This window comes from Eleutherodactylus coqui, chromosome 9 (genome assembly GCF_035609145.1).
Source record: "Eleutherodactylus coqui strain aEleCoq1 chromosome 9, aEleCoq1.hap1, whole genome shotgun sequence".
Lineage (NCBI taxonomy): Eukaryota > Metazoa > Chordata > Amphibia > Anura > Eleutherodactylidae > Eleutherodactylus > Eleutherodactylus coqui.
This window is the reverse complement of record NC_089845.1, coordinates 153,207,952-153,220,778: the sequence shown is the minus strand read 5'-3', so window position 1 is coordinate 153,220,778 and position 12,827 is coordinate 153,207,952. Positions and strand designations below refer to the sequence as shown.

General features: G+C 48.0%; 1 pseudogene; it reads right to left on the bottom strand.

Moving 5' to 3' along the window:
- LOC136578559 (zinc finger protein 850-like) overlaps window positions 1-10,306 on the bottom strand; it is a 189,446-nt pseudogene extending 179,140 nt beyond the window's left edge.
- Window positions 10,307-12,827: the final 2,521 nt, after the last annotated feature.

The following is a 12,827-nucleotide window of genomic DNA, read 5'->3' as shown; positions in this document are numbered from 1 at the left end:
CAGCCCAATTTGTATTCCGACAAATCCACATTGATTCTAGGGGTCGGTTTCTGATCCTTCAGGGCACCTTTCACGGCTGGCTCCTCATGATAATCAATATTTATCTGCCGCCCCCCGCTGATGTGAAAATCCTCACTGACGTAATGACCCAGGTGGTCTTGCTCGAACCCGCCCCAATAATATTTATGGGGGATTTCAATGTTATTTTAGATCCTGTGCGGGACCGTTTCACTCCAGCTGCTTCTATATCAACCAGATTGCTTACGTGGGCTGACTCCTACTTGCTGCAGGAAATATGGCGCCTGCGACACCCGCATGACACTGCTTATTCATGTCACTCCCTAACATATAATTCCTTTTCCTGTATCGATCTGTGTTTTGGCTCCCCGGGCTGTCTCCCTATGGTGCGGGATGTGTCCTATCTGTCCAGAGGCGTATCGGACCATTCCCCACTTCAGCTGGTCCTCGACCTTGGTTTGGAGTGCTCTCGCCCTTTGTGGAGACTCAGCCCCCTATGGCTGGCACAGGGAGAGATACATGAGTATGTTGAGCAGGAGGCAGGGATGTACTGGGAGGTCAATGAGGGGACTGCCTCAGAACTGACTGTGTGGGATGCCTTTAAGGCCTTTACTAGGGGGTCTTTTACATCCACCATTGCTGAATATAGATTGGACCTGAAACGCCGCCTTGTTGCAGCGGAAGCCAGGCACATAGCAGATCCTTCCCCAGAAGCCTACCTTAAATAACCTACGGCAGGAATACAAATTACTACTCATTGAGTATACCATAAAGAAGTTTCTTTACTCCCATCACCAGGTCTTTGACCAGGGAGATAAGAACGGTCATTTGTTAGCCTATTTAACAGAGGATAAGACGTTGCCGCCAATCATGGTGGTGCGCAATGCTTCGAGGGCCCTGGTAGATAACCCAAAACTAGTCAATCAAACATTTGCCCACTTCTATAGGAACCTATATACTTTCAAACTTAGCTGCTTGGATGAACAGCTAACAGCCTACCTTGATGATATAACCTTCCCTACGCTGAGCCAGAGTGGTGCCACTTATTTGGATGGGGACTTGAGTATAGAGTAGGTAATGGATGCTATCAAGTCACTCCCCAATAGGAAATCGCTAGGATTGGATGGACTCCCTGGGAATGGTATAAAAAGAATGCGGATTTCCTAGCTTCTAACGCTATATAAAATTCTATCCTGCGAGGTGGTGCCCTGCCGGACACCATGCGAAAGGCCATAATTGTCATGATTCCTAAAGCTGGAAAAGATCCTGCAGATTGTGGTTCCTATAGGCCCATCTCGCTTCTAAATAACGATGTTAAAATGTTGGCAAAAATACTGGCGATGCGCATAAACTCTGTTCTTAATGAGATTATACACCCTGACCAATCTGGCTTCATGCCTGGCCAAAGTACATACATGAATCTAAGGCGGCTTTTTGACCATCTGACATATAAACACTCTAACGGTGGGAAACGCACCCTGGTATTTATAGACCAGGCAAAGGCCTTCGACTCAGTAGAGTGGAGGTACTTGTGGGCAGTGATGCAACGGTTTGGATTTGGGCCAGTATTTATTAGATGGGTAAAGATCCTATATGACTCCCCAGTAGCCAGTATTAAAACCAATGTCCATGTTTCTGCCCAGTTCCCCCTCGGTAGGGGCACACAACAGGGTTGCCCCCGGTCCCCTGCCCTGTTTGCCCTTGCTATAGAGCCCCTTGCAATTCAGGTCCGGACCTCACCAGTAATATAGGGATTTAAACTTCACAATTATGAAGAGCGCATAGCACTATATGCTGATGACACCCTCCTCTTTCTCCAGGATTCAGAGTCCTCTCTTGATTCTGCACTCGCCATTTTTGACACATTTGGCCTACATTCTGGTATTCGGGTCAATTGGGACAAAACCCACTTAATAGCCATAGACTCTGCGGCGGCTGTGCTCCCTTTGCCCGCCCCACTAAGCTGAACAGCTCAGACAACCTATTTGGGCATAAGAGTGTCGGTGAAGGTTTCTACCTTCTTCGACCTTAATTTAGCTCCCCTCCTTAAATGGGCTGAGGGAATGGTGATGCGTTGGGTCTCTCTCCCGCTCACTCTAGTGGGCAGAGTCAATTTGTTAAAGATGAAGCTACTACCAAAATCTTTGTACGTCCTGCATAACTCCTCTGTCCTGGTCCCAACCAGATTCTTTGCCACGCTTCCTGGGATTGAACTGCGTATCCTGTGGAGACGCTCCACCCCCAGGATTAAATTGGAGACCTTGTGCCTCCCAGTGAGCTGGGGAGGATTAGCCTTACCCCTCTTCTACTACTACTACTACTACTACTATCTGGCCAGCCAGCTGGTGTATGCTGGGTGGTGGGTGATTTCATCGGATTACAATCCAGTGGTGGGACTGGAGCGCAGGGTGATGGGCTCTGCCCCGGGATTAAGGGGTCTGCTGATGTGTGGCCTCTCCTCTCTTATTGCTCCCCTACCTGCCCCCATGCTGGTAACACTTAAAATATGGCACAAGGCCTTGCAGCTGACCCCTGTAGTGGAAGTCACATGGTCCCCACATACTCCTTTGTGGGATAATCCACACTTGCCGCACCTGCAGCGCTTTACAGAGTCTGCATTCTGGAGAGCTCATGGTATTAATGTTCTATCTGACATAGTCACTGAGGACACTTTCTGCACTTTCCTCCAGCTGCAGATAAACCTGCCTGAGCACTCCTATTTCAGATATTACCAGCTGCAACATCTGATCAGGGCTCGGTTTCAGGGCCTGTCCATACCGCTGTCCCTGACTCGGTTGGAAGTCTTGGCACAGATGTGCAACCTAGTAAGACCACTGTCCAGTTTCTATGCCCACTTGGTGCAGTGTCTTGCCCCGTTGAGGGAGAGGACGACCCAGAAGTGGGTCATTGACATTCCTGATCTGTTAGCAGAAAATAACAATGGTGTCGGGATCAGTGAAAGCGCTCCTGCAGTGCTAATGATTTTATCAATATATAAGGAAAAATGACTTACCCGGCACTGAGTGAGCAGCCCTGTGAAGGGTTAACTCACTAGTACCTCCAAATCCGGGACAGCCTATAGATAAATTAGACGAACTTCCTTCCCAATCCTGTCTGGAGAGCTGCTTGGATATCTGGGGTCCCCAGGAACAGGGAGCCCAGTATACACAGAAATCAGAGAAAAAAGTATCCAAAATAGCGCTTCACGGGATGAAGTATATTTTTCTGCACCTTAAAAGGTGTAGTTTTATTGCAACGCGTTTCAACCCACTAGAGGGTCTTTTTCAAGCAGCAAGATGCTTGAAAAAGACCCTCTAGTGGGTTGAAACGCGTTGCAATAAAACTACACCTTTTAAGGTGCAGAAAAATATACTTCATCCCGTGAAGCGCTATTTTGGATACTTTTTTCTCTGATTTCTGATCTGTTAGCAGGGCAGAGTGAATACATATTAGCGAGCTCTGGTCCTCCTTTGATTAGTGCTAGAGATAGTCTTGTCCAGGTCAAGTTCTTACACCTTATATACTACACCCCATCCAGGCTACATGTAATGGGTCTGCCCCCCTCAGCGACCTGTCCCCGATGCTTAATTGCCGATGGGACTATCATGCACATGTTCTGGGACTGCAGTGTCATGCTAGACTACTGAGGGGACATTCTTGTGTTTATGGAATCTCATCTTGGGGCACCCTTGGGTGTGCCTCTTTGGGCTTGTTGGAGACCTACCAGTGGCAGCAGCAACGTGCACCTTATATAAACTACTGTTTTTCTATGCTAAGAAGGTGATTTTGTTGAATTGGAAGCACCCTGGTAGGCTGACCAGAAACACATGGATCCAGGTGGTGAACTCTGTACTTCCAATGTATAAACTGACTTACATGGCCAGGGGATGTCCTGAGAAGTTTGACAAAGTTTGGGGGGGCTGGGTGAACTGTCTGGCAACAACAGCAGAGATGCCTGTCTAGATATTGGGAATGGATATGGTGAGGGATACCCGCTTGAACCGATCTGTTTAGGCTAATTCTTTTTTTCTTCAGAGAGTTGTGCAGGGTTGTTGTTTAAGGGGGAAGGGTTAAAGTATTGGGGAGGGGGGGTGTTCTCTCTATTTTTTCGTCCCTTTTTTTTTGTTTGTTTTGTCTTGTTTTTTCTTTTTTTCTTTTTTTCCTGGTGCTTTGGGGCTCTGAGACTAGGAGCCCTCCCTGGTTTGGGTTTGTTCCATTATGGGTAGCTAATAAATAAATGTGAAAATGAACAGCCAAGTACTATGTTTTATGAGAAATACACACGAATATGAGAGACCTCAGTGTTTTCAGTTTTGTCTTTTCTTTTCAGTTCTTATGTACTGTGATGTATCAGCAAGGTGTGCATTCTTTATGATGTCTGCTGTTTCTGTATATTTGTCTATTTTGGCTAAATAAACGTTCCTTAAAAAAAAAAAAAAAAAAAAAAAGATATGTAACGCTCATGGCCATGCTTGCTGAACCACGTATCTGTGGTCACACACAGAAAAGGACCATATACTTACTGACTAAGGAGGGCAGATAGCTGCATCCCCTCAGCATGCAGGTAGGGGAGCCCAGGGTGGCAGTACCAATGTGGTTCACTTTTTGAGGTGCAGGGCAACCCACCGAACTATTATGGCGTCATTTATAGGTTGCTGGTCTGTATGGTGAACTACATGTATCAGGTCTGCCACTCTGTGTCTACTCTGTGTGGGAGTATACACCAAGCATGGTGCTGCCCTGCAACATCCACCTCTTACCTGTGCAAGATGCTATCATGACTCTCCCTGGTTGCCCATGTTGGGTCAACAACCTCATCATCTTCTGCCTCCTCTTAGACATCTTTCTTCTCTGTGTGGACTCTGTCACAGTGAGCACCGGGAGCTGGCTCCTCGGTTACCACATTCCCCTGAGTACACATGGCCTATTGAGGGCTGACCACGTGCACTGACCCCCCTCATCTTCAAAGAAAAAAAAAAACAATGGTTGGACATCAGTGCATTCAATGTTTTGGTTTTCTCCCTCTGGTTGTTCGGACTGCCCTTTTGACACTGAATGATCAAACAGCTCCTCAGGCTGATCCATGTGGACTGCTTCAAATTGTGCAGGGAATTTGGTGATGTTCATGGCTGACTGGTGCAGACTGACTACTGTGACCTGCGAAGAGGAGCTAATGGTACTTGAGGCATGCTGCATCATCCACTCTACGACCTGTTGTGTTTGCTTTAGATGTAACGCACAACTTCTAGGAAACGGCAGCAGGTTTGCCTCACCTCCTGCAGAAGGTGGAGCTGCACTTTAGTGGAAGCCTCTTGAAGTGTCAACTTGGCGCGTCCTCTAACACCTCCACTACCAACATGTCCACTACCCCTCGCTTCTTTCGTTTTGTTTTGTTTTTACACTTGGTGCTTTTTTCTTTACTTTTTAGTTTCCTTTTATGTATCTTTTCAGCCAACTTTGTAGTTTGCAGAAACCCATTGCTAGCAGTGTAAGCCTTGCAAATCATTTGTAGTGGCTGGAATCGTAACTGCACAACTTCTGAGGCTGCTGACACACACTGTGTGTACTTAAGGTTTCCCTGTTTGGATTTCACTTTGCTTTAAATTCCCAAAAAAACACAGCCAACTAAATAAACCACAATCCCTGGATGGCACGATATGCGAGAACAGCAGGCCATGCGGTACAATATATTTGTGAACCATCTCTGTTTACACAGCATAACGGAATTCCCCTCACCAACTGCTAGTTGGTAAGGCCTGCAAATAATTCATAATGGCTAGACTGGTGACTGTGAATGATACCTGAGGCCACAGAGAACTGTGATATCCCCAACGCCAAAGCGTAGTTTGTCTGTCTGCTTTGCTGCTATATACAGTGACAGCAGCAGAACTATAAAGGCTGGACAGACATCTGTCTGGGATGATTTAGTGATCCTGCACTGAGCAGGGGGTCGGACCCGATGACCCTGGAGGTCCCTTCCAACTCTACCATTCTATGATATACCCTCTCCCTTTCATATAGGCATATAAACCTGATGCTTCTTTCTCTGCTCCTTCCAATACAACTTCTTTGCTGGTTTAACTTCTCTGCTGGTATACAGTAGAGATGAGCGAGTATACTCACTAAGGCACATTACTCGAGCGAATAGTGCCTTAGCCGAGTATCTCCCCGCTCGTCTCTAAAGATTCGGGGGCCGGCGACGGTGACACGTGAGTTGCGGCGGGGAGCAGGGGAGAGAGGGAAAGAGAGATCTCCCCCCCCCCCCCCCCCGTTCCTCCCCGCCGGCCCCCGAATCTTTAGAGACGAGTGGGGAGATACTCGGCTAAGGCACTACTCGCTCCAGTAATGTGCCTTAGCGAGTATACTCGCTCATCTCTAGTATACAGACTTTCACATCCAGCTGGAATATATCTTAAAGAATAGACCACCTGTTATATAGGCATATAAACATGATGCAGCTTCTCTGTCTTGTGCTCAGCTGTAAGATGGCCGATGGTTGCACTGTGTCTATATTACATATGGCTAGGTCACGTGAGGCAGGTGTCCAATGAAACTGCTACCTGCATGCAATACGGAGGACACATTTGATGACATTATCAAGATGCTTTGGCTACTGATGGGTCGCATGATGATCTCTGTAGCAGGCATTATGGAAATTCAATATTAATGCAATTTTTTTCAAAACTCAGGCCGCACTCGCCCGACTTGATTTAGTGAAAATGGGTCGATTTTACCAACTGGCTGATCAAAACGAGTAACACTAGTAGAGGGTTCAGTGGTCCGACGCAAAACAATCCAATTGCAGGAATACAGCTTTTTGTGGAAAAACTTGCTTTTTATTTTCTTGTGGTGCTTCAAGCACCACAAGAAAATAAAAAGCAAGTTTTTCCACAAAAAGCTGTATTCCTGCAATTGGATTGTTTTGCGTCTGTCAGAGCCAGAAGTAGTTGGATGGCAATCAGCTTGTGAGTATACTTGCTAGCGGAACTGAGGTGTGCAGCACATGAAGACAAGGTGGGACTTTTTATTGTTTGGTTCAGTGGTCCGACTGCTCTTACAGTAAAGAATCATCTTTTCTGTATTCGGTCAAACCTTCTGTTAGGGCTCTGGGTGTCGACCCACTGTGCTGACCAACCAAACGTGGCTATTAGACCAGACCTGATAAGCTGGCAGCTGACCTCAGTAGAGAGAGGTACTTACAGATGGGTAACTTGTTGAAGGTAAGCAGGAAGATAGGAAGGGGCCCTGCCTACAAGAAGGGTGATTGCCCTGATAGAAACAGCCCCGCGCTGGAACCTTGGGGCTGACTATCTCTGACAGGAAACAAGACAGTGTACACAAAACACAGAACAGGACTGACTACAACAGAAACAGGGACGATGCACAGACTGGACAGAAATGGACAGACGTACACAGGCAAAAGCATCCAGCAAAGATTATACAAAATAAACATATACAGATACCAGCTCAGGAGACAGAACAGTCCTGTAACTAGATGTAGATGTACTGGGCCTCTGAAGCATATACACATCAATTCTGAGGGAAGGGTGGGGTGTGTCCAGCTACCTTAAATAGGAAGGCAATTGCCACTTAAGCTGCAGCTGGCCTATGATCACCTGAGCAGGGTTAACTAGTGCATTGCTGGAAGAAAATAGAAAAAAAAAAAGAGTATATTTATACTGAAGGAGCAGACCAATGCCCAGGTCTGCTCGGAATAGCAAGGGGGCGGCAGACACAGGTAGCAGACCTAACACCTTCTTTCCACTAGTAAAAGAAATCCTCCCTCTGAAAAACACTCCATCATCTCATCCTCTTGTTCTCGATCCTCTCCTCCTCTTCCCCTCGAGGCTATGCTCCTGCCTCTGATCCCAATTTTTCCTGACCCACTCTTCCCTCCAGACTACACTACGATCTCTGACCCTCTGTCCCCGGTCCTCTCCTCCAAACTATGCTCCCACCTCTGGTCCCTATTGTTGCTGGCCCACTTCTCCCTCCAGACTACACTACGATCGCTGATCCTCTTGTTCCTGGCTCTCTCATCCTCCCCTCCTCTTCCACTCTAGGCTACATTCCAGCCTCTGGTCATCTTTTCCTCTTTCTCTTCCCCTCCAGTCTACACTCCTGCCTTTGATCCTCTAGTTCCTGGCCCCCTCCTCCTCCCCTCTCCTCCAGACTACACTCCGGCCTCTGATCCTCTTGTTCCAGGTCCTCTCCTTCTCCTCCCCCAGACTACACTCTAGCCTTTGATCCTCTTTTTTCCAGTCCTCTCCTCCTCCCCTCCAGACTACAATCCAGCCTCTGATCCTCTTGTTCCCAGTCCTCTTCTCCTCCAAGCCGCCAGACTACACTCCTGCCTGTGATCCTCTTCTCCTTTTTCTCCAAACTAGACTCCAGCCTCTAATTCTCTTGTTCCTGGCCCTCTCTCGCTCTCCTCCAGACTACACTCCAGTCTCTGATCCTCTTGTTCCCAGCCCTCTCCTCCCCTCCAGACTACACTCCATTCTCTGACCCTCGTTTTCCCGACCCTCTCCTCCTCCTCCTCCGCTCCAGACTACACTCCGGCCTCTGATCCTTGTTTCCAGTCCACTCCTCCAGACTACACTCTGGCTTTGATCCTCTTGTTCCCAGCCCTCTCCTCCTCCTCCACTCCAGACTACACTCCGGCCTCTGATCCTCGTTTCCAGTCCACTCCTCCAGACTACACTCCGGCTTCTGATCCTCGTTTCCAGTCCACTCCTCCAGACTACACTCCGGCTTTGATTCTCTTGTTCCCGACCCTCTCCTCCTCCTCCCTTCACACTACACTCCAACCTGTGATCCTCTTGTTCCCGGCCATCTCTTGCTCCTCCAGACTACACTCTGGCCTCTGATCCTCTTATTCTCGGCCCTTTCCTCCTCCTCCCTCCAGACCACACTCTGGCCTCTGATCCTCTTGTTCCCAGTCCTCCCTTCCTCCCCTCTAGACTACACCCCGGCCTCTGATCCTCTTGTTTCTGGCCCTCTCCTCCCCTCTAGATTACACTCCAGCCCCTGATCCTCTTGTTTCTGGCCCTCTCCTCCCCTCTAGATTACACTCCAGCCCCTGATCCTCTTGTTTCTGGCCCTCTCCTCCCCTCTAGATTACACTCCAGCCCCTGATCCTCTTGTTTCTGGCCCTCTCCTCCCCTCTAGATTACACTCCAGCCCCTGATCCTTCTGTTCCTGGCCCTCTCCTCCTCCTCCCTCTAGACTACACTCCGGCCTCTGATCCTCTTGCCCCTGGTCCTCTCCACCTGGTTACAAAGTGCCTACTTACCATTCTCATTACTCCTATAACATTATTATCGGCACATTGGTTACATGATAAATAACTGACCATATCGGTGGCCGATCTTCATGTTTTCTGCCGGTCACTTGGCCTCTCTTATACAGGACACTGGGCTCTTCCTATTACTCCCTATTATGGACTTCCCTTCCCAATGATGTGGTAAATATTACAATAAGGCCGGCTTCACATGAGCGTAAGCAGATCTGTTCGCACTGGGGCGCGCATTGGTGGATTTTACTGCACTTTCTGCCTCCACAAGACAGGTTCATTTATGCACGGCAAACAAGTGCACTGATTGAAATGGCTAATTAATTCCAGATGTGTTAGTTTTCTAGTCCAAGTATGCAGCATTTCACACTTCTCCTGACATATTGCGCTTGCATTTGTGCCCCCCCTTCCCCCCCATTGACTTCTATTGGGGCCTATGGTACGCAAATACGCAGAAAAATAAAACATGTTCAATTTTTTAGGATGACCGAAATGTGCGCAAAATAAGGAAATTTTAATGAACCCGCTGCAATGAATGGGCTCTATTCTCCGCGTATAGCGCGCGCAAATACGCCAGTGTGAAGCCGGCTCAAAGATGATAGAAATGTAGAAGCGCTCACCTCTCCGGTCAGCAGGTAGAGGATCTCCAAGGTGAAGTCTAATATTCTTCTGGTGATCTCCTTCCTGTCCTCGGCCATCCTTGGTGGGTCATTCAGGAGAAGGAACGGATTGGAGGAGAAGATAAGAAAACGAGATGAACTGGAGGTTGTAGAACTGCAGGAACCTTTATGAAGAAAGGAGCGGCTGTAAATCCTACAGGGACATCATCATATGTGATATACAGAACTTCACTTATGGAGCAGCCAGCAGACGGTATCACAGCGTCAATACAAACACAAGAACACGAGATGGAAGCTTACCTTACAGCTGGGAGAATGGCTGATAACAGAGAACACCAGGGACTAACAGCAGGATCTGATCTGCAGCTGGAAGGACCTGTGATGATGTCACCACCATGTGATCACCATGTAAGGGGGCGGAGCACCACAGTGGAGAGTATATAATAGAAGGAGATGATGTGGTGATGAGGGTCTGTGAGGGGGCTGAAGGACCATGTGACCTGAGGGGCGGAGCTCCTGTGCAGTATTGTGGCCCTTTTTGGTCAGACGCCTCTTCCAGCTCCCCATATAACAGTCTGGCCGCCCTCCTCCCTGAGCTCAGTCCTGCACCTGGCGCTATTCCTGCACGTAGTCCCAGGATGCTTTACCTGGAGCCATAGACTATGATGTCACTGATGACGTCACGTCCCACATCTGGTGACATCACAGAGAGCAGCACATTAGTGCTGGTTACATCATCATCCAGATTTCGTAGTGAATTCCGAATCCCTGACGACTCCCTTGTTTCCCTACGGAGACTCCTTTTCGCAACGCACGGACTTGCGATTTTTATGGGATGTGTTTTTAATATTAGAAAGTCCTATTGAATTTCGCGCTGCAAAATTGTGCAAGAAAATCGCAAACAGCAGCAGTGCTGCGAGAAAAGGCAGTGCTGACACTCACAAATCGCGGGTACAAAGACATGATTTTCTTGCTGCGATATCTTGATCGCCCATGTGAAACCAGCCTTTGGGTGCCTTTACACTTGCGAGAAAATTGCATGTTTTTCAAATGATGCAAGAGCGCATGAAAACGTAGAATTAAGAAGCCCATGGTTTCCTTCACAGCTGTCACTCGTGTGATGTGGCTTGAAGAAAAAAACCGCGGCATGTCCTATCTTCCTGCGTTTTGTCTCTTTATTGCCCATATTTCGCTATGGAGTCTCCTTTTTATCGCATCGCAAAGCACAAACTTGCGATTTTTGTGTGATGCGTTTTTAACATTAGAAGCTCCTTTTGTCCATTGTGAGAATATCGCAGGCAGCGCTGACACTCGGCCATCACATGCGCCAAATTGCACTATTGCCGTGATTTTTTCTGATTGTAATAACGACTCGCAGCTTCCACCGACAGCTTAGACAACACAGGACAGACAGACGTGCCGCTTTCTTCCTGTCACTGCCGAAAGCCCCAGAGCTGTCGTCTGTTGGTAATCCCTTAGTGGGCCCCTTGCCTAATGTGCCTCCCACTTATATACTTGTTATACCCTTGGTGTCTAATGTCGCCCCCTACTGTTATATGTGTTATAGGATTAGATGGAGCACACACAGTTCTATCCAATACGCTTCCCATCAACATATGCAGAAAACACACACAATAGCGGAATATTTTCGTAACGTGACCCTTGCGCTATTGCGCATATTTACTGTACTTTTCATGCTGACCAGAACCATTCACATGGGCGCAACCCGAATTAAAAGCCTATGTAGCCCAATTAGTCCCTGGTGTGTTCTTTTCCCTGCAAAAGTGTGCAAGCGCGCGGGTCTCGGGTCGCTTCTTCCCCTCGCAGTGATGTCAGAATGACATTATGTTTCGTCAGGCTTCCGTCCATTTGCGCTATTCTGTGTCGGAAAGAAACACATAATAGACTACGCTTTTCTTTCCCGCGCAGAATAGCGAAAAGGAGAGGAAATCTGCCGAAGCGGAGGCCGACCAGTTACCACTTTGGCAGCTTTCTATAACTCTTGGGATGGGTTCTGTTTTCGAGACTTTAAACATTCATCGTGACGGGACCGATGAATGGAGGCAAAAACCTGATGGGAACAGGCATCATGTTAGTATTACAGGTTTACAGCGGTTTATATTGCCCCATCACTACTCCTGATTTAACCCCTTAATAATGTAGCCCCTTTTTTTAAATTTTAGTTTTTTCTTCCCCACTTTCAAAAAAAATCTTAACCCTTACTTACTCATTAGCGTCACTATCTGGGGGCTTGTTGTTTTTTGCGGGACAAGTTGTATTTTTTAATGATACTATCTGATGTACCATATAATGTCCTGAAAAACTTTTATAAATTTCTAAGTGGATGAGGGCTCGCCGATGGCTGGGTGGGACACAGAAGCTTTGTGCTACTGAAAACCATGCCAGGCGCGAGACCAGACAGCCTGAGACTCCAGTTCCTCCAAGCATAGGACGCAATATGGGTGCAGGTACCCCAAGAGCACAGTTTGATCTAAGGCGGAGAGGAGGTGGATGGAACAGTTCCTCCACTCTGCACAGGAGGTGACCAGCCGACACGAGGCATCCAACATGGCGCCGATGGAGGTGCCCGATGGCTCCCACCAGGATGCTGTTACCGCCGCTGCACCTTCACAGCCTGCGGCATTGCAATTTTTTTTAGCACCACTGATGCGCCAGTGACTGGCAGATATCGGGCCTCAGATGAGACACTGGCAAAGGCACCCAGTATCCACATCCACACTGCAGATACGCCAGCGCTGCTAGGGGCACACAAGACAAAGCCCTGCAGGTGAATGTCTGCATCCTCATCAGGAGGGTGCTTCCCCTAGAGGTACTCATGAGTTGAGGTCTCAGGAGGTTCCCCTGCCCTTCCCTACCCATATTCAGCAGAAACT